Source organism: Carassius carassius, chromosome 9 (assembly GCF_963082965.1).
Source record: "Carassius carassius chromosome 9, fCarCar2.1, whole genome shotgun sequence".
NCBI lineage: Eukaryota > Metazoa > Chordata > Actinopteri > Cypriniformes > Cyprinidae > Carassius > Carassius carassius.
Window position 1 is genome coordinate 351,186 of NC_081763.1, and position 26,315 is coordinate 377,500.

Sequence of the window (26,315 nt, forward strand, 5' to 3'; positions counted from 1 at the left end):
GGCTGCAAAGAGAGGGCTATTTAAAGATCAGCCACTATAATCGCCAGTGATTTATATAAGTAGGGAAGGAAACCCAAAAGCTTACAGCACCTGGTATTTCGAAAAGTACTAACCAGGCCTATTAGATAATTACTGAAAAAAATCCAAAAGTACTAACCTGGCCTAAACCTGCTTACATTCTGAGATCGGGCATTGACTCTTTTTTTTTTTTATTTTGCAAGATTATTGGACAATTAGTGAAAATTTCCAAAAGTACTAACCAGGTCTATTAGATAATTACTGAAAAAATCCAAAAGTACTAACCTGGCCCAAACCTGCTTACATTCTGAGATCGGGCATTGACTCTTTTTTTTTTTTTTTACAAGATTATTAGACAATTAGTGAATTTTTCCAAAAGTACTAACCAGGCCTATTAGATAATTACTGAAAAAATCCAAAAGTACTAACCTGGCCCAAACCTGCTTACATTCTGAGATCGGGCATTGACTCTTTTTTTTTTTTTTTACAAGATTATTAGACAATTAGTGAATTTTTCCAAAAGTACTAACCAGGCCTATTAGATAATTACTGAAAAATCCAAAAGTACTAACCTGGCCCAAACCTGCTTAGATTTGGAGATCAGTTGAGATCGGGCATAGCCAGGATGGAATGGCCATAAGCGAAGGAGGCTGCAAAGAGAGGGCTATTTAAAGATCAGCCACTATAATCGCCAGTGCTTTATATAAGTAGGGAAGGAAACCCAAAAGCTTACAGCACCTGGTATTCCCAAAAGTACTAACCAGGCCTATTAGATAATTACTGAAAAAATCCAAAAGTACTAACCTGGCCCAATCCTGCTAACATTCTGAGATCAGTTGAGATCGGACATAGCCAGGATGGTATGGCCATAAGCGAAGGAGGCTGCAAAGAGAGGGCTATTTAAAGATCAGCCACTATAATCACCAGTGCTTTATATAAGTAGGAAAGGAAACCCAAAAGCTTACAGCACCTGGTATTCCCAGGCGATCTCCCATCCAAGTACTAACCAGGCCCAAACCTGCTTAGCTTCCGAGATCAGACGAGATCGGGCATAGCCATGTTGGTATGGCCGTAAGCGAAGGAGGCTGCAAAGAGAGGGCTATTTAAAGATCAGCCACTATAATCGCCAGTGCATTATATAAGTAGGGAAGGAAACCCAAAAGCTTACATCACCTGGTATTCCCAAAAGTACTAACCAGGCCTATTAAATAATTACTGAAAAAATCCAAAATTACTAACCTGGCCCAAACCTGCTTACATTCTGAGATCGGGCATTGACTCTTTTTTTTTTTTTTTTGCAAGATTATTGGACAAATAGTGAAAATTTCCTAAAGTACTAACCAGGCCTATTAGATAATTACTGAAAAAATCCAAAAGTACTAACCTGGCCCAAACCTGCTTACATTCTGAGATCGGGCATTGACTCTTTTTTTTTTTTTTTTTTTGCAAGATAGGCCTATTAGATAATTACTGAAAAAATCCAAAAGTACTAACCTGGCCCAAACCTGCTTACATTCTGAGATCGGGCATTGACTCTTTTTTTTTTGCAAGATTATTGGACAATTAGTGAAAATTTCCAAATGTACTAACCAGGCCTTTTAGATAATTACTGAAAAATCCAAAAGTACTAACCTGGCCCAAACCTGCTTAGATTTGGAGATCAGTTGAGATCGGGCATAGCCAGGATGGTATGGCCATAAGCGAAGGAGGCTGCAAAGAGAGGTCTATTTAAAGATCAGCCACTATAATCGCCAGTGCTTTATATAAGTAGGGAAGGAAACCCAAAAGCTTACAGCACCTGGTATTTCGAAAAGTACTAACCAGGCCTATTAGATAATTACTGAAAAAAATCCAAAAGTACTAACCTGGCCTAAACCTGCTTACATTCTGAGATCGGGCATTGACTCTTTTTTTTTTTATTTTGCAAGATTATTGGACAATTAGTGAAAATTTCCAAAAGTACTAACCAGGTCTATTAGATAATTACTGAAAAAATCCAAAAGGACTAACCTGGCCGAAACCTGCTTACATTCTGAGATCGGGCATTGACTCTTTTTTTTTTTTTTTCAAGATTATTGGACAATTAGTGAAAATTTCCAAAATTACTAACCAGGCCTATTAGATAATTACTGAAAAAATCCAAAAGTACTAACCTGGCCCAAGCCTGCTTACATTCTGAGATCGGGCATTGCCTTTTTTTTTTTTTTGCAAGATTATTGGACAATTAGTGAAAATTTCCAAAAGTACTAACCAGGCCTATTAGATAATTACTGAAAAAATCCAAAAGTACTAACCTGGCCCAAACCTGCTTAGATTTGGAGATCAGTTGAAATCGGGCATAGTCAGGATGGTATGGCCATAAGCGAAAGAGGCTGCAAAGAGAGGGCTATTTAAAGATCAGCCACTATAATCGCCAGTGCTTTATATAAGTAGGGAAGGAAACCCAAAAGCTTACAGCACCTGGTATTCCCAAAAGTACTAACCAGGCCTATTAGATAATTACTGAAAAAATCCAAAAGTACGAACCTGGCCCAAACCTGCTTAGATTTGGAGATTAGTTGAGATCGGGCATAGCCAGGATGGTATGGCCATAAGCGAAGGAGGCTGCAAAGAGAGGGCTATTTAAAGATCAGCCACTATAATCGCCAGTGCTTTATATAAGTAGGGAAAGAAACCCAAAAGCTTACAGCACCTGGTATTCCCAGGCGGTCTCCCATCCAAGTACTAACCAGGCCCAAACCTGCTTAGCTTTCGAGATCAGACGAGATCGGCATAGCCAGGTTGGTATGGCAGTAAGCGAAGGAGGCTGCAAAGAGAGGGCTATTTAAAGATCAGCCACTATAATCGCCAGTGCATTATATAAGTAGGGAAGGAAACCCAAAAGCTTACAGCACCTGGTATTCCCAAAAGTACTAACCAGGCCTATTAGATAATTACTGAAAAAATCCAAAAGTACTAACCTGGCCCAAACCTGCTTACATTCTGAGATCGGGCATTGACTGTTTTCTTTTTTTTTTGCAAGATTATTGGACAATTAGTGAAAATTTCCAAAAGTACTAACCTGGCCCAAACCTGCGTACATTCTGAGATCGGGCATTGACTGTTTTCTTTTTTATTTGCAAGATTATTGGACAATTAGTGAACATTTCCAAAAGTACTAACCAGGCCTATTAGATAATTACTGAAAAAATCCAAAATTACTAACCTGGCCCAAACCTGCTTACATTCTGAGATCGGGCATTGACTCTTTATTTATTTAATTTTATATTTTTGCAAGATTATTAGATAATTACTGAAAATTTCCAAACGTACTAACCAGGCCTATTAGATAATTACTGAAAAAATCCAAAAGTACTAACCTGGCCAAAACCTGCTTACATTCTGAGATCGGGCATTGACTCTTTACTTATTTAATTTTATTTTTTTGAAAGATTATTAGATAATTACTGAAAAATTCCAAAAGTACTAACCTGGCCCAAACCTGCTTAGATTCTGAGATCGGGCATTGAATCTTTTTTGTTTTTTTCAGGATTTTTAGACAATTAGTGAAAATTTCCAAAAGTACTAACCAGGCCTATTAGATAATTACTGAAAAGATCCAAAAGTACTAACCTGGCCCAAACCTGCTTACATTCTGAGATCGGCATTGACTCTTTTCTTTTTTTTTTTGCAAGATTATTGGACAATTAGTGAAAATTTCAAAAAGTACTAACCAGGCCTATTAGATAATTACTGAAAAAATCCAAAAGTACTAACCTTGCCCGAAACTGCTTACATTCTGAGATCGGGCATTGACTCTTTTATTTTATTTTTTGCAAGATTATTGGACAATTAGTGAAAATTTCCAAAAGTACTAACCAGGCCTATTAGATAATTACTGAAAAAATCCAAAAGTACTAACCTGGCCCAAAACTGCTAACATGCTGAGATCGGGCATTGACTCTTTTTTTTTTTTTTTTTTTACAAGATTATTAGACAATTAGTGAATTTTTCCAAAAGTACTAACCAGGTCTATTAGATAATTACTGAAAAAATCCAAAAGTACTAACCTGGCCCAAACCTGCTTACATTCTGAGATCGGCATTGACTCTTTTTTTTTTTTTTGTGCAAGATTATTGGACAATTAGTGAAAATTTCCAAAAGTACTAACCAGGCCTATTAGATAATTACTGAAAAATCCAAAAGTACTAACCTGGCCCAAACCTGCTTAGATTTGGAGATCAGTTGAGATCGGGCATAGCCAGGATGGAATGGCCATAAGCGAAGGAGGCTGCAAAGAGAGGGCTATTTAAAGATCAGCCACTATAATCGCCAGTGCTTTATATAAGTAGGGAAGGAAACCCAAAAGCTTACAGCACCTGGTAATCCCAAAAGAACTAACCAGGCCTATTAGATAATTACTGAAAAAATCCAAAAGTACTAACCTGGCCCAATCCTGCTAACATTCTGAGATCAGTTGAGATCGGACATAGCCAGGATGGTATGGCCATAAGCGAAGGAGGCTGCAAAGAGAGGGCTATTTAAAGATCAGCCACTATAATCACCAGTGCTTTATATAAGTAGGAAAGGAAACCCAAAAGCTTACAGCACCTGGTATTCCCAGGCGATCTCCCATCCAAGTACTAACCAGGCCCAAACCTGCTTAGCTTCCGAGATCAGACGAGATCGGGCATAGCCATGTTGGTATGGCCGTAAGCGAAGGAGGCTGCAAAGAGAGGGCTATTTAAAGATCAGCCACTATAATCGCCAGTGCATTATATAAATAGGGAAGGAAACCCAAAAGCTTACATCACCTGGTATTCCCAAAAGTACTAACCAGGCCTATTAGATAATTACTGAAAAAATCCAAAATTACTAACCTGGCCCAAACCTGCTTACATTCTGAGATCGGGCATTGACTCTTTTTTTTTTTTTTTTGCAAGATTATTGGACAATTAGTGAAAATTTCCTAAAGTACTAACCAGGCCTATTAGATAATTACTGAAAAAATCCAAAAGTACTAACCTGGCCCAAACCTGCTTACATTCTGAGATCGGGCATTGACTCTTTTTTTTTGCAAGATAGGCCTATTAGATAATTACTGAAAAAATCCAAAAGTACTAACCTGGCCGAAACCTGCTTACATTCTGAGATCGGGCATTGACTCTTTTTTTTTTTTTTTCAAGATTATTGGACAATTAGTGAAAATTTCCAAAATTACTAACCAGGCCTATTAGATAATTACTGAAAAAATCCAAAAGTACTAACCTGGCCCAAGCCTGCTTACATTCTGAGATCGGGCATTGCCTTTTTTTTTTTTTTGCAAGATTATTGGACAATTAGTGAAAATTTCCAAAAGTACTAACCAGGCCTATTAGATAATTACTGAAAAAAATCCAAAAGTACTAACCTGGCCCAAACCTGCTTAGATTTGGAGATCAGTTGAAATCGGGCATAGTCAGGATGGTATGGCCATAAGCGAAAGAGGCTGCAAAGAGAGGGCTATTTAAAGATCAGCCACTATAATCGCCAGTGCTTTATATAAGTAGGGAAGGAAACCCAAAAGCTTACAGCACCTGGTATTCCCAAAAGTACTAACCAGGCCTATTAGATAATTACTGAAAAAATCCAAAAGTACGAACCTGGCCCAAACCTGCTTAGATTTGGAGATTAGTTGAGATCGGGCATAGCCAGGATGGTATGGCCATAAGCGAAGGAGGCTGCAAAGAGAGGGCTATTTAAAGATCAGCCACTATAATCGCCAGTGCTTTATATAAGTAGGGAAAGAAACCCAAAAGCTTACAGCACCTGGTATTCCCAGGCGGTCTCCCATCCAAGTACTAACCAGGCCCAAACCTGCTTAGCTTTCGAGATCAGACGAGATCGGCATAGCCAGGTTGGTATGGCAGTAAGCGAAGGAGGCTGCAAAGAGAGGGCTATTTAAAGATCAGCCACTATAATCGCCAGTGCATTATATAAGTAGGGAAGGAAACCCAAAAGCTTACAGCACCTGGTATTCCCAAAAGTACTAACCAGGCCTATTAGATAATTACTGAAAAAATCCAAAAGTACTAACCTGGCCCAAACCTGCTTACATTCTGAGATCGGGCATTGACTGTTTTCTTTTTTTTTTGCAAGATTATTGGACAATTAGTGAAAATTTCCAAAAGTACTAACCTGGCCCAAACCTGCGTACATTCTGAGATCGGGCATTGACTGTTTTCTTTTTTATTTGCAAGATTATTGGACAATTAGTGAACATTTCCAAAAGTACTAACCAGGCCTATTAGATAATTACTGAAAAAATCCAAAATTACTAACCTGGCCCAAACCTGCTTACATTCTGAGATCGGGCATTGACTCTTTATTTATTTAATTTTATATTTTTGCAAGATTATTAGATAATTACTGAAAATTTCCAAACGTACTAACCAGGCCTATTAGATAATTACTGAAAAAATCCAAAAGTACTAACCTGGCCAAAACCTGCTTACATTCTGAGATCGGGCATTGACTCTATACTTATTTAATTTTATTTTTTTGAAAGATTATTAGATAATTACTGAAAAATTCCAAAAGTACTAACCTGGCCCAAACCTGCTTAGATTCTGAGATCGGGCATTGAATCTTTTTTGTTTTTTTCAGGATTTTTAGACAATTAGTGAAAATTTCCAAAAGTACTAACCAGGCCTATTAGATAATTACTGAAAAGATCCAAAAGTACTAACCTGGCCCAAACCTGCTTACATTCTGAGATCGGCATTGACTCTTTTCTTTTTTTTTTTGCAAGATTATTGGACAATTAGTGAAAATTTCAAAAAGTACTAACCAGGCCTATTAGATAATTACTGAAAAAATCCAAAAGTACTAACCTTGCCCGAAACTGCTTACATTCTGAGATCGGGCATTGACTCTTTTATTTTATTTTTTGCAAGATTATTGGACAATTAGTGAAAATTTCCAAAAGTACTAACCAGGCCTATTAGATAATTACTGAAAAAATCCAAAAGTACTAACCTGGCCCAAAACTGCTAACATGCTGAGATCGGGCATTGACTCTTTTTTTTTTTTTTTTTACAAGATTATTAGACAATTAGTGAATTTTTCCAAAAGTACTAACCAGGTCTATTAGATAATTACTGAAAAAATCCAAAAGTACTAACCTGGCCCAAACCTGCTTACATTCTGAGATCGGCATTGACTCTTTTTTTTTTTTTTGTGCAAGATTATTGGACAATTAGTGAAAATTTCCAAAAGTACTAACCAGGCCTATTAGATAATTACTGAAAAAATCCAAAAGTACTAACCTGGCCCAAACCTGCTTACATTCTGAGATCGGGCATTGACTCTTTTTTTTTTTTTTTTTTTGCAAGATAGGCCTATTAGATAATTACTGAAAAAATCCAAAAGTACTAACCTGGCCCAAACCTGCTTACATTCTGAGATCGGGCATTGACTCTTTTTTTTTTTGCAAGATTATTGGACAATTAGTGAAAATTTCCAAATGTACTAACCAGGCCTTTTAGATAATTACTGAAAAATCCAAAAGTACTAACCTGGCCCAAACCTGCTTAGATTTGGAGATCAGTTGAGATCGGGCATAGCCAGGATGGTATGGCCATAAGCGAAGGAGGCTGCAAAGAGAGGGCTATTTAAAGATCAGCCACTATAATCGCCAGTGATTTATATAAGTAGGGAAGGAAACCCAAAAGCTTACAGCACCTGGTATTTCGAAAAGTACTAACCAGGCCTATTAGATAATTACTGAAAAAAATCCAAAAGTACTAACCTGGCCTAAACCTGCTTACATTCTGAGATCGGGCATTGACTCTTTTTTTTTTTTTATTTTGCAAGATTATTGGACAATTAGTGAAAATTTCCAAAAGTATTAACCAGGTCTATTAGATAATTACTGAAAAAATCCAAAAGTACTAACCTGGCCCAAACCTGCTTACATTCTGAGATCGGGCATTGACTCTTTTTTTTTTTTTTTACAAGATTATTAGACAATTAGTGAATTTTTCCAAAAGTACTAACCAGGCCTATTAGATAATTACTGAAAAAATCCAAAAGTACTAACCTGGCCCAAACCTGCTTACATTCTGAGATCGGGCATTGACTCTTTTTTTTTTTTTGTGCAAGATTATTGGACAATTAGTGAAAATTTCCAAAAGTACTAACCAGGCCTATTAGATAATTACTGAAAAATCCAAAAGTACTAACCTGGCCCAAACCTGCTTAGATTTGGAGATCAGTTGAGATCGGGCATAGCCAGGATGGAATGGCCATAAGCGAAGGAGGCTGCAAAGAGAGGGCTATTTAAAGATCAGCCACTATAATCGCCAGTGCTTTATATAAGTAGGGAAGGAAACCCAAAAGCTTACAGCACCTGGTATTCCCAAAAGTACTTACCAGGCCTATTAGATAATTACTGAAAAAATCCAAAAGTACTAACCTGGCCCAATCCTGCTAACATTCTGAGATCAGTTGAGATCGGACATAGCCAGGATGGTATGGCCATAAGCGAAGGAGGCTGCAAAGAGAGGGCTATTTAAAGATCAGCCACTATAATCACCAGTGCTTTATATAAGTAGGAAAGGAAACCCAAAAGCTTACAGCACCTGGTATTCCCAGGCGATCTCCCATCCAAGTACTAACCAGGCCCAAACCTGCTTAGCTTCCGAGATCAGACGAGATCGGGCATAGCCATGTTGGTATGGCCGTAAGCGAAGGAGGCTGCAAAGAGAGGGCTATTTAAAGATCAGCCACTATAATCGCCAGTGCATTATATAAGTAGGGAAGGAAACCCAAAAGCTTACATCACCTGGTATTCCCAAAAGTACTAACCAGGCCTATTAGATAATTACTGAAAAAATCCAAAATTACTAACCTGGCCCAAACCTGCTTACATTCTGAGATCGGGCATTGACTCTTTTTTTTTTTTTTTTGCAAGATTATTGGACAATTAGTGAAAAATTCCTAAAGTACTAACCAGGCCTATTAGATAATTACTGAAAAAATCCAAAAGTACTAACCTGGCCCAAACCTGCTTACATTCTGAGATCGGGCATTGACTCTTTTTTTTTTTTTTTTTTTGCAAGATAGGCCTATTAGATAATTACTGAAAAAATCCAAAAGTACTAACCTGGCCCAAACCTGCTTACATTCTGGGATCGGGCATTGACTCTTTTTTTTTTTGCAAGATTATTGGACAATTAGTGAAAATTTCCAAATGTACTAACCAGGCCTTTTAGATAATTACTGAAAAATCCAAAAGTACTAACCTGGCCCAAACCTGCTTAGATTTGGAGATCAGTTGAGATCGGGCATAGCCAGGATGGTATGGCCATAAGCGAAGGAGGCTGCAAAGAGAGGGCTATTTAAAGATCAGCCACTATAATCGCCAGTGCTTTATATAAGTAGGGAAGGAAACCCAAAAGCTTACAGCACCTGGTATTTCGAAAAGTACTAACCAGGCCTATTAGATAATTACTGAAAAAAATCCAAAAGTACTAACCTGGCCTAAACCTGCTTACATTCTGAGATCGGGCATTGACTCTTTTTTTTTTATTTTGCAAGATTATTGGACAATTAGTGAAAATTTCCAAAAGTACTAACCAGGTCTATTAGATAATTACTGAAAAAATCCAAAAGTACTAACCTGGCCGAAACCTGCTTACATTCTGAGATCGGGCATTGACTCTTTTTTTTTTTTTTTCAAGATTATTGGACAATTAGTGAAAATTTCCAAAATTACTAACCAGGCCTATTAGATAATTACTGAAAAAATCCAAAAGTACTAACCTGGCCCAAGCCTGCTTACATTCTGAGATCGGGCATTGCCTTTTTTTTTTTTTGCAAGATTATTGGACAATCAGTGAAAATTTCCAAAAGTACTAACCAGGCCTATTAGATAATTACTGAAAAAATCCAAAAGTACTAACCTGGCCCAAACCTGCTTAGATTTGGAGATCAGTTGAAATCGGGCATAGTCAGGATGGTATGGCCATAAGCGAAAGAGGCTGCAAAGAGAGGGCTATTTAAAGATCAGCCACTATAATCGCCAGTGCTTTATATAAGTAGGGAAGGAAACCCAAAAGCTTACAGCACCTGGTATTCCCAAAAGTACTAACCAGGCCTATTAGATAATTACTGAAAAAATCCAAAAGTACTAACCTGGCCCAAACCTGCTTAGATTTGGAGATTAGTTGAGATCGGGCATAGCCAGGATGGTATGGCCATAAGCGAAGGAGGCTGCAAAGAGAGGGCTATTTAAAGATCAGCCACTATAATCGCCAGTGCTTTATATAAGTAGGGAAAGAAACCCAAAAGCTTACAGCACCTGGTATTCCCAGGCGGTCTCCCATCCAAGTACTAACCAGGCCCAAACCTGCTTAGCTTTCGAGATCAGACGAGATCGGCATAGCCAGGTTGGTATGGCAGTAAGCGAAGGAGGCTGCAAAGAGAGGGCTATTTAAAGATCAGCCACTATAATCGCCAGTGCATTATATAAGTAGGGAAGGAAACCCAAAAGCTTACAGCACCTGGTATTCCCAAAAGTACTAACCAGGCCTATTAGATAATTACTGAAAAAATCCAAAAGTACTAACCTGGCCCAAACCTGCTCACATTCTGAGATCGGGCATTGACTCTTTTTTTTTTTTTTTGCAAGATTATTAGACAATTAGTGAAAATTTTCTAATGTACTAACCAGGCCTATTAGATAATTACTGAAAAATCCAAAAGTACTAACCTGGCCCAAACCTGCTTAGATTTGGAGATCAGTTGAGATCGGGCATAGCCAGGATGGTATGGCCATAAGCGACGGAGGCTGCAAAGAGAGGGCTATTTAAAGATCAACCACTATAATCGCCAGTGCTTTATATAAGTAGGGAAGGAAACCCAAAAGCTTACAGCACCTGGTATTCCCAAAAGTACTAACCAGGCCTATTAGATAATTACTGAAAAAATCCAAAAGTACTTACCTGGCCCAAACCTGCTTACATTCTGAGATCGGGCATTGACTCTTTTTTTTTTTTACAAGATTATTAGACAATAAGTGCATTTTTCCAAAATTACTAAACAGGCCTATTAGATAATTACTGAAAAAATCAAAAAAGTACTAACCTGGCCCAAACCTGCTTAGATTTGGAGCTCAGTTGAGATCGGGCATAGCCAGGATGGTATGGCCATAAGCGAAGGAGGCTGCAAAGAGAGGGCTATTTAAAGATCAGCCACTATATTCGCCAGTGCTTTATATAAGAAGGGAAGGAAACCCAAAAGCTTACAGCACCTGGTATTCCCAAAAGTACTAACCAGGCCTATTAGATAATTACTGAAAAAAAATCCAAAAGTACTAACCTGGCCCAAACCTGCTAACATTCTGAGATCAGGCATTGACTCTTTTTTTTTTTTACAAGATTATTAGACAATTAGTGAATTTTTCCAAAATTACTAACCAGGCCTATTAGATAATTACTGAAAAATCCAAAAGTACTAATTTGGCCCAAACCTGCTTAGATTTGGAGATCAGTTGAGATCGGGCATAGTCAGGATGGTATGGCCATAAGCAAAGAAGGCTGCAAAGAGAGGGCTATTTAAAGATCAGCCACTATAATCGCCAGTGCATTATATAAGTAGGGAAGGAAACCCAAAAGCTTACAGCACCTTGTATTCCCAAAAGTACTAACCAGGCCTATTAGATAATTACTGAAAAAATCCAAAAGAACGAACCTGGCCCAAACCTGCTTAGATTTGGAGATTAGTTGAGATCGGGCATAGCCAGGATGGTATGGCCATAAGCAAAGAAGGCTGCAAAGAGAGGGCTATTTAAAGATCAGCCACTATAATCGCCAGTGCATTATATAAGTAGGGAAGGAAACCCAAAAGCTTACAGCACCTTGTATTCCCAAAAGTACTAACCAGGCCTATTAGATAATTACTGAAAAAATCCAAAAGAACGAACCTGGCCCAAACCTGCTTAGATTTGGAGATTAGTTGAGATCGGGCATAGCCAGGATGGTATGGCCATAAGCGAAGGAGGCTGCAAAGAGAGGGCTATTTAAAGATCAGCCACTATAATCGCCAGTGCTTTATATATGTAGGGAAGGAAACCCAAAAGCTTACAGCACCTGGTATTCCCAGGCGGTCTCCCATCCAAGTACTAACCAGGCCCAAACCTGCTTAGCTTTCAAGATCAGACGAGATCGGGCATAGCCAGGTTGGTATGGCCGTAAGCGAAGGAGGCTGCAAAGAGAGGGCTATTTAAAGATCAGCCACTATAATCGCCAGTGCATTATATAAGTAGGGAAGGAAACCCAAAAGCTTACAGCACCTGGTATTCCCAAAAGTACCCAAAAAAGTAACCAGGCCTATTAGATAATAAATTAAAAAAATCCAAAAGTACTAACCTGGCCCAAACCTGCTAACATTCTGAGATCGGGCATTGACTCTTTTTTTTTTTTTTTTGCAAGATTATTGGACAATTATCGAACATTTCCAAAAGTACTAACCAGGCCTATTAGATAATTACTGAAAAAATCCAAAAGTACTAACCTGGCCCAAACCTGCTTACATTCTGAGATCGGGCATTGACTCTTTTTTTTTTTTTTTTTCAAGATTATTGGACAATTAGTGAAAATTTCCTAAAGTACTAACCAGGCCTATTAGATCATTACTGAAAAAATCCAAAAGTACTAACCTGGCCCAAACCTGCTTACATTCTGAGATCGGGCATTGACTCTTTTTTTTTTTTTTTTACAAGATTATTGGACAATTAGTGAAAATTTCCTAAAGTACTAACCAGGGGCCTCATTTATAAAGCGTGCGTACGCACAAAACGGGGCTGGAAACGTACGTACGCCAGTTCCCACGCAAAGGTTGTGATCTATAAAAAACAAACTTGACGGGAGAATGTGCGCACCTTTAAGCAAACTTTGAGCCGTGCGTACGCACATTCTGGAGACAAAGGGAATTGGCGACACCGATGGTGAGGTCGTGAACTGAAGTTAGATTGTAGAAAATAAATGTGAGAAGAACGATTATAAGAATGAATGACATTTAATTTTCACTCCATTTCATACGTTATATCCACATTATCATGAAGATTAAATCCAACAGTGTTATTTGAGCCGATTGTTTTAGGCTATATACATCTAGTAAAATCCAAACGTAATTCAAAATGTATTAAAAGTAAAATAAAATAATAATCAGCGCTGCCTTACAGTCACATTGTCCACAACGGGAGCACAGGAGGACATGGCGCGATACATGTGATAGCCTACAGAATAGCATGAAATACCCTTTTATTAGAGAACTGCAGAACACAGTGTAAAAAGGAAATATTTTCCTTAATGTACATAGCCTATATCATAAAATGTCAAAGTCTGCAAATACAGTCATGAAGCACAATCGCTACTCATCATCGGTCCTAACTATTACGGTGTTCATTACAAAACCGTCAAGAAGCATGTGTTCACTATAACATTTTCGTCTTAAATTTTCGCCCACAAATTAATTAAGTGATTTTGTCAAGGTGTTAACGATCAGTCTATTTGCTAGAAACATATAAATTCTCCGGTGACCCGGGTATGTAATGCTTCATGATGGCACTCCTGGCACTGTTGGAGGATTACGCTAATGGCAGAATAAGGAGAGAACGAGTTTTCAGGGACCATGATGATTTCCTGGCCCATGATGATGACTGGCTAATAAGCCGATTTAGATTCCCTAGAGCTGTGCTCTTGGATCTATGTGCTGAATTGGGTCCAGTATTAGAGAGGGCAACACGCCGGAACCATGCCATCCCAGTCCAAATACAAGTCCTCACCACTCTGGGGTTCTTGGCAACCGGCTGTTTCCAGCGGGAATTGGCAGACAGGTAAATTAATAATATAAAAAAAACTATAAGTAATCCTCAAATTTGTCTCTAAGACCTTTTTGTATATGAAATAATTCTATTGGAATCTATCATCTCACCCTATAGGTCTGGTATATCACAGCCGTCCCTGAGTGCCATAATATCTGTCGTTTTAAATGGTATACTTAATATGGTTAGTCGATACATCAGGTTCCCCTACACTGTGCGAGAACAGGCCGAAATTAAAACGCAATTTGCAGCAATGTCTGGTTTCCCAAATGTAATCGGCGCAATTGACTGCACTCATGTTGCTATAAGGGCACCATCTGAAAATGAATTTGCTTATGTTAATAGAAAGCATGTGCATTCTATTAATGTGCAAATCATATGTGATTCCAACATGACCCTCACAAACATTGTGGCACGCTGGCCTGGTTCAACACATGATTCCTTTATCTTGACACATAGCAGTGTAGGGAACAGACTAAATGCAGGCGCAGTACGTGATGGCTGGCTTCTTGGTGAGTTTAACAATATTAAAAAGTAGAAACTGTAACAATTTTGTTTTTAATATAATTATAACCTGCAGGCGACAGTGGCTACCCCCTGAGACGCTGGCTCCTCACCCCATTTTTAAACCCGCAGAGCGCAGAGGAAACTCATTATAACGAGGTCCACTCTCGTGCCCGCGCAGTTGTGGAGCGTGCCATCGGCATCCTGAAATGCAGATGGCGTGCTCTGGATGCCTCGGGTGGCAGACTTTTATACCATCCAGCAAAAGTGTGCAAGATTGTCAGGGCGTGTGGTGTTTTGCACAATATAGCACTGAGAAACGGTATTCCTCTCCCTCCTGATCTCCCTCTACCCCAGCATTACGACCCCGAGCCACAGCCCCCTGGCCGACAAGAGGGATATCAACGAGGTGCAAGAATCCGTGAGGATGTCATGCGGCGTTTGTAAAGAAAGACAAAACTCAAGGTTCATGTTTTAACTGCATCTTTTAATGATTGTGCAATTTCTTACATCACTTCTCTCATCTGCCGTAGCTCATCTGCAACCCTGTTGACAGCGTTTATTGTCTCTCGCTGTAACTGCAGGACTGCGTCGGTGAGTACCCGACCACTTTTGGACGTGCCAGACGCAGAAGGGGCACTGCTTTGAGCCGGACGCTGTGCATCTGCATCTGAGAACCCCTCACCCTGAACCTCCTGTTCATTTACAGCTTCAGACTCCGGAAGGACTGGAGGACAAACAATTGGCAACATTTATCCATTTATCACCCCACACACTCAAATGTACAGCGTTAATGATTAAAAATCGGTTTAACCTTGCTCCTCTGTGGTTTCAGTCACGTCAGTGTCTCCCTCCTTTTCCGACACAATACCACACACGCTGACCTCCCCAATTATAGCCGCGATTTTGCTGTCCACTGATGTGAGATCAGCTGTACATGGGCCCCCACCAGTTGCAGCCACGCTCTGGCGGTGGGAGGACAGTTTTCTCTTTGCCTCCACCTTGAATGAATGAGAATCTTTATTTCACATATTTTGCATACTGTAAGCACATGTAAATAAAACTTTTTGAAAATCAATATTGCTATTTATATAGGTATATAGCCTAATAAAACACAAATGTAATATGTTGGTAAAAAAAAAATTTGTATAGGCCTACCTTCAGGTCGGACCATTTTTTCTTTAATTCTGCAACTGTCCGTTCTGTCCCACTGACACAATTGACGGCAGAAGCAATACTTTGCCACTCGCACTGCTTCTTTTTATTAGTGACCCCACTGCTGTGGCCACCAAATAACACAGTTTTCCGAGCCTCCACCTCCCCTACAAGTGTTTCAATCTCAGTATCTGAGAAATTACGTTTTTTTCCTCTTTTCTCACCTGTCGCCATTATTAAAATTAGGCTAACAGAAATGCACGTTTTCACTTTCTTGGATTAATTAATTGGCGGGTCGCATGCCAGTTTTCCAGGTATATATGGGATTCCACTCTCATTTACATGCTGATCAGCAATCATGAGGTGATTTGCATTGACTATTTATGGTTAAAAATGGGCGTGTACAGGGCGGGATATGAGGCTGGTTCACGTACGCACATCTGCGGGTGATCTGTGATTTATAAAGGGAACATTGCTTACAGGTGTGCGTACGCACGGTTTTATAAATCGGAATATTTTTTGGCGTACGCCATTTTTGGCTTTTGGGCGCACGTAAACTTTTAGTAAAGATCCTACGCATAGTTTTATAAATGAGACCCCAGGCCTGTTAGATAATTACTGAAAAAATCCAAAAGTACTAACCTGGCCCAAACCTGCTTAGATGTGGAGATCAGTTGAGATCGGGCATAGCCAGGATGGTATGGCCATAAGCGAAGGAGGCTGCAAAGAGAGGGCTATTTAAAGATCAGCCACTATAATCGCCAGTGCTTTATATAAGTAGGGAAGGAAACCCAAAAGCTTACAGCACCTGGTATTCCCAGGCGGTCTCCCATCCAAGTACTAACCAGGCCCAAACCTGCTTAGCTTCCGAGATCAGACGAGATCGGGCATAGCCAGGTTGGTATGGCCGTAAGCGAAGGAGGCTGCAAAGAGAGGGCTATTTAAAGATCAGCCACTATAATCGCCAGTGCATTATATAAGTAGGGAAGGAAACCCAAAAGCTTACAGCACCTGGTATTCCCAAAAGTACTAACCAGGCCTATTAGATAATTACTGAAAAAATCCAAAAGTACTAACCTGGCCCAAACCTGCTTAGATTTGGAGATGAGTTGAGATCGGGCATAGCCAGGATGGTATGGCCATAAGCGACGGAGGCTGCAAAGAGAGGGCTATTTAAATATCAGCCACTATAATCGCCAGTGCTTTATATAAGTATGGAAGGAAACCCAAAAGCTTACAGCACCTGGTATTCCCAGGCGGTCTCCCATCCAAGTACTAACCAGGCCCATACCTGCTTAGCTTCCGAGATCAGATGAGATCGGGCATAGGCAGGTTGCTATGGCCATAAGCGAAGGAGGCTGCAAAGAGAGGGCTATTTAAAGATCAGCCACTATAATCGCCAGTGCATTATATAAGTAGGGAAGGAAACCCAAAAGCTTACAGCACCTGGTATTCCCAAAAGTACTAACCAGGCCTATTAGATAATTACTGAAAAAATCCAAAAGTACTAATCTGGCCCAAACCTGCTTACATTCTGAGATCGGGCATTGACTCTTTTTTTTTTTTTTTGCAAGATTATTGGGCAATTAGTGAAAATTTCCTAAAGTACTAACCAGGCCTATTAGATAATTACTGAAAAAAACCAAAAGTACTAACCTGGCCCAAACCTGCTTACATTCTGAGATCGGGCATTGGCTCTTTTTTTTTTTTGCAAGATTATTAGACAATTAGTGAATTTTTCCAAAAGTACTAACCAGGCCTATTAGATAATTACTGAAAAAAAATCCAAAAGTACTAACCTGGCCCAAACCTGCTAACATTCTGAGATCGGGCATTGACTCTTTTTTTTTTTTTACAAGATTATTAGACAATTAGTGAATTTTTCCAAAAGTACTAATCAGGCCTATTAGATAATTACTGAAAAAATCCAAAAGTACTAACCTGGCCCAAACCTGCTTACATTCTAAGATCGGGCATTGACTCTTTTTTTTTTTTTTTGCAAGATTATTGGACAATTAGTGAAGATTTCCAAAAGTACTAACCAGGCCTATTAGATAATTACTGAAAAAATCCAAAAGTAGGAACCTGGCCCAAACCTGCTTAGATTTGGAGATTAGTTGAGATCGGCATAGCCAGGATGGTATGGCCATAAGCGAAGGAGGCTGCAAAGAGAGGACTATTTAAAGATCAGCCACTATAATCGCCAGTGCTTTATATAAGTAGGGAAGGAAACCCAAAAGCTTACAGCACCTGGTATTCCCAGGCTGTCTCCCATCCAAGTACTAACCAGGCCCAAACTTGCTTAGCTTCCGAGATCAGACGAGATCGGGCATAGCCAGGTTGGTATGGCCGTAAGCGAAGGAGGCTGCAAAGAGAGGGCTATTTAAAGATCAGCCACTATAATCGCCAGTGCATTATATAAGTAGGGAAGGAAACCCAAAAGTTTACAGCACCTGGTATTCCCAAAAGTACTAACCAGGCCTATTAGATAATAATGAAAAAAATCCAAAAGTACTAACCTGGCCCAAACCTGCTTAGATTTGGAGATGAGTTGAGATCGGGCATAGCCAGGATGGTATGGCCATAAGCGACGGAGGCTGCAAAGAGAGGGCTATTTAAAGATCAGCCACTATAATCGCCAGTGCTTTATATAAGTAGGGAAGGAAACCCAAAAGCTTACAACACCTGGTATTCCCGGGCGGTCTCCCATCCAAGTACTAACCAGGCCCAAACCTGCTTAGCTTCCGAGATCAGACGAGATCGGGCATAGGCAGGTTGGTATGGCCATAAGCGAAGGAGGCTGCAAAGAGAGGGCTATTTAAAGATCAGCCACTATAATCGCCAGTGCATTATATAAGTAGGGAAGGAAACCCAAAAGCTTACAGCACCTGGTATTCCCAAAAGTACTAACCAGGCCTATTAGATAATTACTGAAAAAATCCAAAAGTACTAATCTGGCCCAAACCTGCTTACATTCTGAGATCGGGCATTGACTCTTTTTTTTTTTTTTTGCAAGATTATTGGGCAATTAGTGAAAATTTCCAAAAGTACTAACCAGGCCTATTAGATAATTACTGAAAAAATCCAAAAGTACTTACCTGGCCCAAACCTGCTTACATTCTGAGATCGGACATTGACTCTTTTTTTTTTTTTTGCAAGATTATTGGACAATTAGTGAAAATTTCCTAAAGTACTAACCAGGCCTATTAGATAATTACTGAAAAAATCCAAAAGTACTAACCTGGCCCAAAACTGCTTACATTCTGAGATCGGGCATTGACATTTTTTTTTTTTTTATACAAGATTATTAGACAATTAGTGAATTTTTCCAAAAGTACTAACCAGGCCTATTAGATAATTACTGAAAAAAATCCAAAAGTACTAACCTGGCACAAACCTGCTAACATTCTGAGATCGGGCATTGACTCTTTTTTTTTTTTTTTACAAGATTATTAGACAATTAGTGAATTTTTCCAAAAGTACTAATCAGGCCTATTAGATAATTACTGAAAAAATCCAAAAGTACTTACCTGGCCCAAACCTGCTTACATTCTAAGATCAGGCATTGACTCTTTTTTTTTTTTTTTTGCAAGATTATTGGACAATTAGTGAAAATTTCCAAAAGTACTAACGAGGCCTATTAGATAATTACTGAAAAATCCAAAAGTACTAACCTGGCCCAAACCTGCTTAGATTTGGAGATCAGTTGAGATCGGGCATAGCCAGGATGGTATGGCCATAAGCGAAGAAGGCTGCAAACAGAGGGCTATTTAAAGATCAGCCACTATAATCGCCAGTGCTTTATATAAGTAGGGAAGGAAACCCAAAAGCTTACAGCACCTGGTATTCCCAAAAATACTAACCAGGCCTATTAGATAATTACTGAAAAAATCCAAAAGTACTAACCTGGCCCAAACCTGCTTAGATTTGGAGATCAGTGTAGATCGGGCATAGCCAGGATGGTACGGCCATAAGCGAAGAAGTTTGCAAAGAGAGGGCTATTTAAAGATCAGCCACTATAATCGCCAGTGCTTTATATAAGTAGGGAAGGAAACCCAAAATCTTACAGCACCTTGTATTCCCAGTCGGTCTCCCATCCAAGTACTAACCAGGCCCAAACCTGCTTAGCTTCCGAGATCAGACGAGATCGGGCATAGCCTTTTTTTTTTTAAATCTTTTTATTTAACTTTCAATTCACAGTTTTTCAATTTCATTATTCCATCTGATTTACTTACATTCCATTACATTTGTATGATTCATTTTTCAATTAATCTACTTAATTTTGCATAATCATACAGCAATAAAAATAAAGAACATAAATAAAATACATGCAAATATGTTTACATTTACTTAATTGACATCAGCCATTCTCAACCAGATTATTACTCTTCACCAATTGAAACATATTTCTTCCCCCACCTTTTGATGTATGAATTTATTCGTAGTCAAAAAAAACTCTTTCCCCTCTTTATCTCCATACTTACAAATCAACTCTACATCTCTTTGTATCATTGACTTAAACATATATTTTACTTTTATTTTTCTCCCTTCGAAATGTGCATAGTTTCTTCTTAGAACTACTGCTAGTCTGGCATGACTCAGAACAAAATTAATTAAACAAATGTCAGCTCTTTTCCTTTTCCCGAAAGTTCCAAACAAAAACAATTTCCCCCATTCCTCCTCGGTCTCAACTTTGACACCCCAGTTTTCTAGTAACAGAGTTTTAAGAAACTCAAAAAAATCCACCAACGCTTCACATCTTAAAAAATAATGTAAAAAACTCTCAGGGCCATTACCACACACGTCACAAATGACATTTACCTCATTATTTATTTTGTTTAACACCACATTTGTGTAAATTCTATTATGTCTTATCAGAAAGTCATTATTCTCACACTCTACTGTTGTATTTTACATTTAAGTTTGACCATATTTTTTCCACATCTAAATCTTCAAATACTTTCTTCCACACCTTTTCTGATGCTGGCTCTTTTATAACATTAACTATTATTCTCCTGTATATATTCTTTACACTCATATTTTTAAAATTGTTTTTCTCGCCATTATCATCCACATACATCTCCGGCATACATTTTTCCACGTTAGATACACATTCACGTTCGATCACATTAGTCCACTGCAAAGGTATACTTGATTTAATTTTTCCATATATTTTATTTACTTTCTCTCTGTTCTCCATTCCTTCCAGATCGCACACAGTATCATAAATGCAGTTATTTTTGAGAAATCCTGGAATAACTTCATACATAATGTCCTTCACTTGTTTTATACCTCCTTCTATAAACTTACATTCATACAATGTCTTATTTTTATGTTTAATCTTTTCATTGAGAAACAGTGGTAGATTTTTAATCACCTGTATGTCTTCACACTCATACTCTATTTTGGGAAGGAACTGCCTCCATGCCTCTAATACTTCCCGATATATTTCTGGTATTCCTCCCGTCATCGATTGCTTAAAGCCCATATACCATCCATTATCCCCCATCCCTCCCACATCATCAATATATTTCCTTAAGAATTCCTTCCACCCATAATCCCATCGGCCTCCCATATATTTTATCACCGTTTTTATTCTCATCGCAGCCCTTTTTATTTCTAGGTCCATCAAGTTTAAGCCTCCCTCCCATCTCTTACCCACCAATGTTTTCTGTGCAATTTTCACACCTTTTCCCTCCCATATAAAATCACATACAATTTTATTCAATTCATTCATCACCCACCCTGGCATTTCCATTACACTCATTACATAAACACAAACTGACAACAGCAGACTATTTACTACTATTACTTTCCCATTTAATTTTAATTTCCTCCCTTTCCATGCAGCACTTGCTGTTCTTATTTTATTAATCACCCCAATCCAGGTCACATCTCTTGCCTCTTTGCTTTTGACCCCTAAATATACCCCTAATACTTTTATATATTTTTCCTCCACTCTTATCCCTACCTCTACTCTCTCTACCTCCCCTATATACATTAATTCAGATTTATCTACATTTATTTTTGCCCCTGATGCTTTCCCGAACCTCTTCACTATCTCTAAAACTCTTTTTACACTGTTTCCTTCCCTCACTGTGATTGTAGTGTCATCTGCATATTGGTTTACAGTACACATTCCTCCATATGGCAACTCAATACCAACTACTCTTCTATCCCTCTTGATTAGAGTGGCTAGAGGCTCTACTGAAATTGCATATAATAATGCAGACAGGGGACATCCCTGTCTCACTGACCTTCCTATCTTAAACCTGTCTGTTAATACTCCATTTATTTTTATGCAACTTTTTGCTTTCTCATATAGTCTCCTCACCCACCCTATCATTCTCATTCCAAATCCAAACTTCTCTAATACCCTAAATAAGTATTTGTGTTCTACCCTATCGAATGCTTTATTCCAATCTATCCCTAGTACTATTCCTTCCTTCTTATCTCGTTTCATGTACTCTATCACGTCCCTAACTGTCCCTATCGTATCTGCTATATCCCTGCCTGGTATGCTGTAACTCTGTGTTGGTTGCACTATACTTCCAATGACTTTTTTTACTCTGTTCGCTAAAACTTTAGTCAATATTTTATAATCCACATTTAATAGACTGATGGGTCTGTAGTTCTCTATATCCAACCTATTCCCCTTTTTATACACCAAAGCTATCACTCCCTCTACCAATCTATCTTGCACCATCCCTGTTCTTTCCATCTCCTTGAACACTTTAACTAAAATCGGTGCTACCTCTTCTCTATATGTTTTATACCATTCAATACCAATCCCATCACCCCCTGGACTTTTTCCACTTTTCAACCCCCCTATTGCCTCTTCTACTTCCTTCTCGTCTATCTCCCTATCACACCATTCTGCATCCTCCTTATTTAGTTATTCCAGGCCACACCCGGCGTTTGATTGGTGAAAGTGGTCGTACTCCCCACTCATGTAGCTTGGCGAGTATCTTCTCATCCTCTAAGTACACAGGCAAATTGATAAAGGACACCACCATATCGTTATTCAGTATATCCCTGGCATGCACCATCACTCCTTTCACTCTCACTCCATCCATTAGTTTCCTCTTTGTCTCTTCATCCTTCATTGTGAGCTCATAGACCCTTTCACCTCTCACCCTGCAGCCAATCACTTCTCCACACTCCTTCTTTACTCCTTTCAGTAAATCCATCATTGAAATCTTTTCATTTCCCTCCACCTCTACCTCCACAGTCAACTCTTTGTTGTACTTCCCTTTCGATTTCCCTTGCACTCCTCTGCTGTTTTCTTCTCCCTCTTCCCACAAATGTCCTGTGGCTTTATTTGTCTCCTGTTGCTCTTGGATCACTGCTTGTTTGACTTCACCTCTTCTTTGCTCCTCCTCTTCATTCCTCCCATTGCTACTTTTTCTCATCATGGTTTGTTCTGTTTCTTCATCTGCAGCCATGCTGTGCATCTGCAGCATGCTACAAGGAAAAGAAGCAAAAAAAAAGTCCCCCAGACAGCCTAAGCTGTCGGGGGGAATTTATGAAGGTCAACACTGACTATCCAGCAATTAATGTCCCAAGCAAAAAAACAAATCTGAAAACCAAACTATTTAGAACCAAACAATTAATTAAACAAACAGGATTGAGGCTTTCTCTCTGTGCTGCAAGACTGTCACTTCCTGTGAGCTCTCTATCGCCCCCAGGCTGGTATGGCCGTAAGCAAAGGAGGCTGCAAAGAGAGGGCTATTTAAAGATCAGCCACTATAATCGGCAGTGCATTATATAAGTAGGGAAGGAAACCCAAAAGCTTACAGCACCTGGTATTCCCAAAAGTACTAACCAAGCCTATTAGATAATTACTGAAAAATCCAAAAGTACTAACCTGGCCCAAACCTGCTTAGATTTGGAGATCAGTTGAGATCGGGCATAGCCAGGATGGTATGGCCATAAGCGAAGGAGGCTGCAAAGAGAGGGCTATTTAAAGATCAGCCACTATAATCGCCAGTGCTTTATATAAGTAGGGAAGGAAACCCAAAAGCTTACAGCACTTGGTATTCCCAGGCGGTCTCCCATCCAAGTACTAACCAGGCCCAAACCTGCTTAGCTTCCGAGATCAGACGAGATCGGGCATAGCCAGGTTGGTATGGCCGTAAGCGAAGGAGGCTGCAAAGAAAGGGCTATTTAAAGGTCAGCCACTATAGTCGCCAGTGCATTATATAAGTAGGGAAGGAAACCCAAAAGCTTACAGCACCTGGTATTCCCAAAAGTACTAACCGGGCCTATTAGATAATTACTGAAAAAATCCAAAATTACTAACCTGGCCCAAACCTGCTTACATTCTGAGATCGGGCATTGACTCTTTTTTTTTTTTTTTGCAAGATTATTGGACAATAAGTGAAAATTTCCAAAAGTACTAACTAGGCCTATTAGATATTTACTGAAAAAATCCAAAAGTACTAACCTGGCCCAAACCTGCTTATATTTGGAGATCAGTTGAGATCGGGCATAGCCAGGATGGTATGGCCATAAGCGAAGGAGGCTGCAAAGAGAGGGCTATTTAAAGATCAGCCACTATAATCGCCAGTGCTTTATATAAGTAGGGAAGGAAACCCAAAAGCTTACAGCACCTGGTATTCCCAAAAGTACTAACCAGGCCTATTAGATAATTACTGAAAAAATCCAAAAGTACTAACCTGGCCCAAACCTGCTTACATTCTGAGATCGGGCATTGACTCTTTTTTTTTTTTTGCAAGATTATTGGACAATAAGTGAAAATTTCTAAAAGTACTAACCAGGCCTATTAGATAATTACTGAAAAAATCCAAAAGTACTAACCTGGCCCAAACCTGCTTACATTCTGAGATCGGGCATTGACTCTTTTTTTTTTTTTTTTTTTTTTGCAAGATTATTGGACAATTAGTGAAAATTTCCTAAAGTACTAACCAGGCCTATTAGATAATTATTGAAAAAATCCAAAAGTACTAACCTGGCCCAAACCTGCTTACATTCTGAGATCGGGCATTGACTTTTTTTTTTTTTTTTTGCAAGATTATTGGACAATTAGTGAAAATTTCCTAAAGTACTAACCAGGCCTATTAGATAATTACTGAAAAATCCAAAAGTACTAACCTGGCCCAAACCTGCTTAGATTTGGAGATCAGTTGAGATCGGGCATAGCCAGGATGGTATGGCCATAAGCGAAGGAGGCTGCAAAGAGAGGGCTATTTAAAGATCAGCCACTATAATCGCCAGTGCATTATATAAGTAGGGAAGGAAACCCAAAAGCTTACAGCACCTGGTATTCCCAAAAGTACTAACCAGGCCTATTAGATAATTACTGAAAAAATCCAAAAGTACTAACCTGGCCCAAACCTGCTTACATTCTGAGATCGGGCATTGACTTTTTTTTTTTTTTTTTTTTTTTGCAAGATTATTGGACAATTAGTGAAAATTTCCTAAAGTACTAACCAGGCCTATTAGATAATTATTGAAAAAATCCAAAAGTACTAACCTGGCCTAAATCTGCTTACATTCTGAGATCGGGCATTGACTCTTTTTTTTTTTTTAAAAGATTATTAGACAATTAGTGAATTTTTCCAAAAGTACTAACCAGGCCTATTAGATATTTACTGAAAAAATCCAAAATTACTAACCTGGCCCAAACCTGCTAACATTCTGAGGTCGGGCATTGACTCTTTTTTTTTTTTATTTGCAAGATTATTGGACAATTAGTGAAAATTTCCAAAAGTACTAACCAGGCCTATTAGATAATTACTGAAAAAATCCAAAAGTACTAACCTGGCCCAAACCTGCTTACATTCTAAAATCGGGCATTGACTCTTTTTTTTTTTTTTTCAAGATTATTGGACAATAAGTGAAAATTTCTAAAAGTACTAACCAGGCCTATTAGATAATTACTGAAAAAATCCAAAAGTACTAACCTGGCCCAAACCTGCTTACATTCTGAGATCGGGCATTGACTCTTTTTTTTTTTTTTTTTTTTTTTGCAAGATTATTGGACAATTAGTGAAAATTTCCAAAAGTACTAACCAGGCCTATTAGATAATTACTGAAAAAATCCAAAAGTACTAACCTGGCCCAAACCTGCTTACATTCTAAAATCGGGCATTGATCTTTTTTTTTTTTTTCAAGATTATTGGACAATAAGTGAAAATTTCTAAAAGTACTAACCAGGCCTATTAGATAATTACTGAAAAAATCCAAAAGTACTAACCTGGCCCAAACCTGCTTACATTCTGAGATCGGGCATTGACTCTTTTTTTTTTTTTTTTTTGCAAGATTATTGGACAATTAGTGAAAATTTCCAAAAGTACTAACCAGGCCTATTAGATAATTACTGAAAAAAACCAAAAGTACTAACCTGGCCCAAACCTGCTTACATTCTGAGATCGGGCATTGACTCTTTTTTTTTTTTTTTTCAAGATTATTGGACAATAAGTGAAAATTTCTAAAAGTACTAACCAGGCCTATTAGATAATTACTGAAAAAATCCAAAAGTACTAACCTGGCCCAAACCTGCTTACATTCTGAGATCGGGAATTGACTCTTTTTTTTTTTTTTTTTGCAAGATTATTGGACTATTTGTGAAAATTTCCAAAAGTACTAACCAGGCCTATTAGATAATTACTGAAAAAATCCAAAAGTACTAACCTGGCCCAAACCTGCTTACATTCTGAAATCGGGCATTGACTCTTTTTTTTTTTTTTTTTTGCAAGATTATTGGACAATTAGTGAAAATTTCCAAAAGTACTAACCAGGCCTATTAGATAATTACTGAAAAAATCCA

General features: G+C 38.7%; 12 non-coding genes across 12 annotated transcripts; all 12 read right to left on the minus strand.

The window, feature by feature from the left end:
- Positions 1–976: 976 nt before the first annotated feature.
- On the minus strand, positions 977–1,095 carry LOC132150253 (5S ribosomal RNA). The gene has a single exon (XR_009435491.1). It is a non-coding gene; the product is annotated as a 5S ribosomal RNA (ribosomal RNA).
- Positions 1,096–2,698: 1,603 nt separating this feature from the next.
- Positions 2,699–2,816, minus strand: LOC132150620 (5S ribosomal RNA). Its single transcript, XR_009435848.1, has one exon. It is a non-coding gene; the product is annotated as a 5S ribosomal RNA (ribosomal RNA).
- Positions 2,817–4,596: 1,780 nt separating this feature from the next.
- On the minus strand, positions 4,597–4,715 carry LOC132150255 (5S ribosomal RNA). The gene has a single exon (XR_009435492.1). It is a non-coding gene; the product is annotated as a 5S ribosomal RNA (ribosomal RNA).
- A 1,078-nt stretch (positions 4,716–5,793) lies between these two features.
- Positions 5,794–5,911, minus strand: LOC132150621 (5S ribosomal RNA). Its single transcript, XR_009435849.1, has one exon. It is a non-coding gene; the product is annotated as a 5S ribosomal RNA (ribosomal RNA).
- A 2,695-nt stretch (positions 5,912–8,606) lies between these two features.
- On the minus strand, positions 8,607–8,725 carry LOC132150256 (5S ribosomal RNA). The gene has a single exon (XR_009435493.1). It is a non-coding gene; the product is annotated as a 5S ribosomal RNA (ribosomal RNA).
- Positions 8,726–10,327: 1,602 nt separating this feature from the next.
- Positions 10,328–10,445, minus strand: LOC132150622 (5S ribosomal RNA). Its single transcript, XR_009435850.1, has one exon. It is a non-coding gene; the product is annotated as a 5S ribosomal RNA (ribosomal RNA).
- Positions 10,446–12,116: 1,671 nt separating this feature from the next.
- On the minus strand, positions 12,117–12,235 carry LOC132150225 (5S ribosomal RNA). The gene has a single exon (XR_009435464.1). It is a non-coding gene; the product is annotated as a 5S ribosomal RNA (ribosomal RNA).
- Positions 12,236–16,319: 4,084 nt separating this feature from the next.
- Positions 16,320–16,438, minus strand: LOC132150833 (5S ribosomal RNA). Its single transcript, XR_009436013.1, has one exon. It is a non-coding gene; the product is annotated as a 5S ribosomal RNA (ribosomal RNA).
- A 316-nt stretch (positions 16,439–16,754) lies between these two features.
- On the minus strand, positions 16,755–16,873 carry LOC132150401 (5S ribosomal RNA). The gene has a single exon (XR_009435636.1). It is a non-coding gene; the product is annotated as a 5S ribosomal RNA (ribosomal RNA).
- An 888-nt stretch (positions 16,874–17,761) lies between these two features.
- LOC132150510 (5S ribosomal RNA) lies at positions 17,762–17,880 on the minus strand. The gene has a single exon (XR_009435739.1). It is a non-coding gene; the product is annotated as a 5S ribosomal RNA (ribosomal RNA).
- A 316-nt stretch (positions 17,881–18,196) lies between these two features.
- On the minus strand, positions 18,197–18,315 carry LOC132150230 (5S ribosomal RNA). Its single transcript, XR_009435469.1, has one exon. It is a non-coding gene; the product is annotated as a 5S ribosomal RNA (ribosomal RNA).
- A 5,229-nt stretch (positions 18,316–23,544) lies between these two features.
- On the minus strand, positions 23,545–23,663 carry LOC132149985 (5S ribosomal RNA). Its single transcript, XR_009435238.1, has one exon. It is a non-coding gene; the product is annotated as a 5S ribosomal RNA (ribosomal RNA).
- Between the last annotated feature and the right edge of the window lie 2,652 nt (positions 23,664–26,315).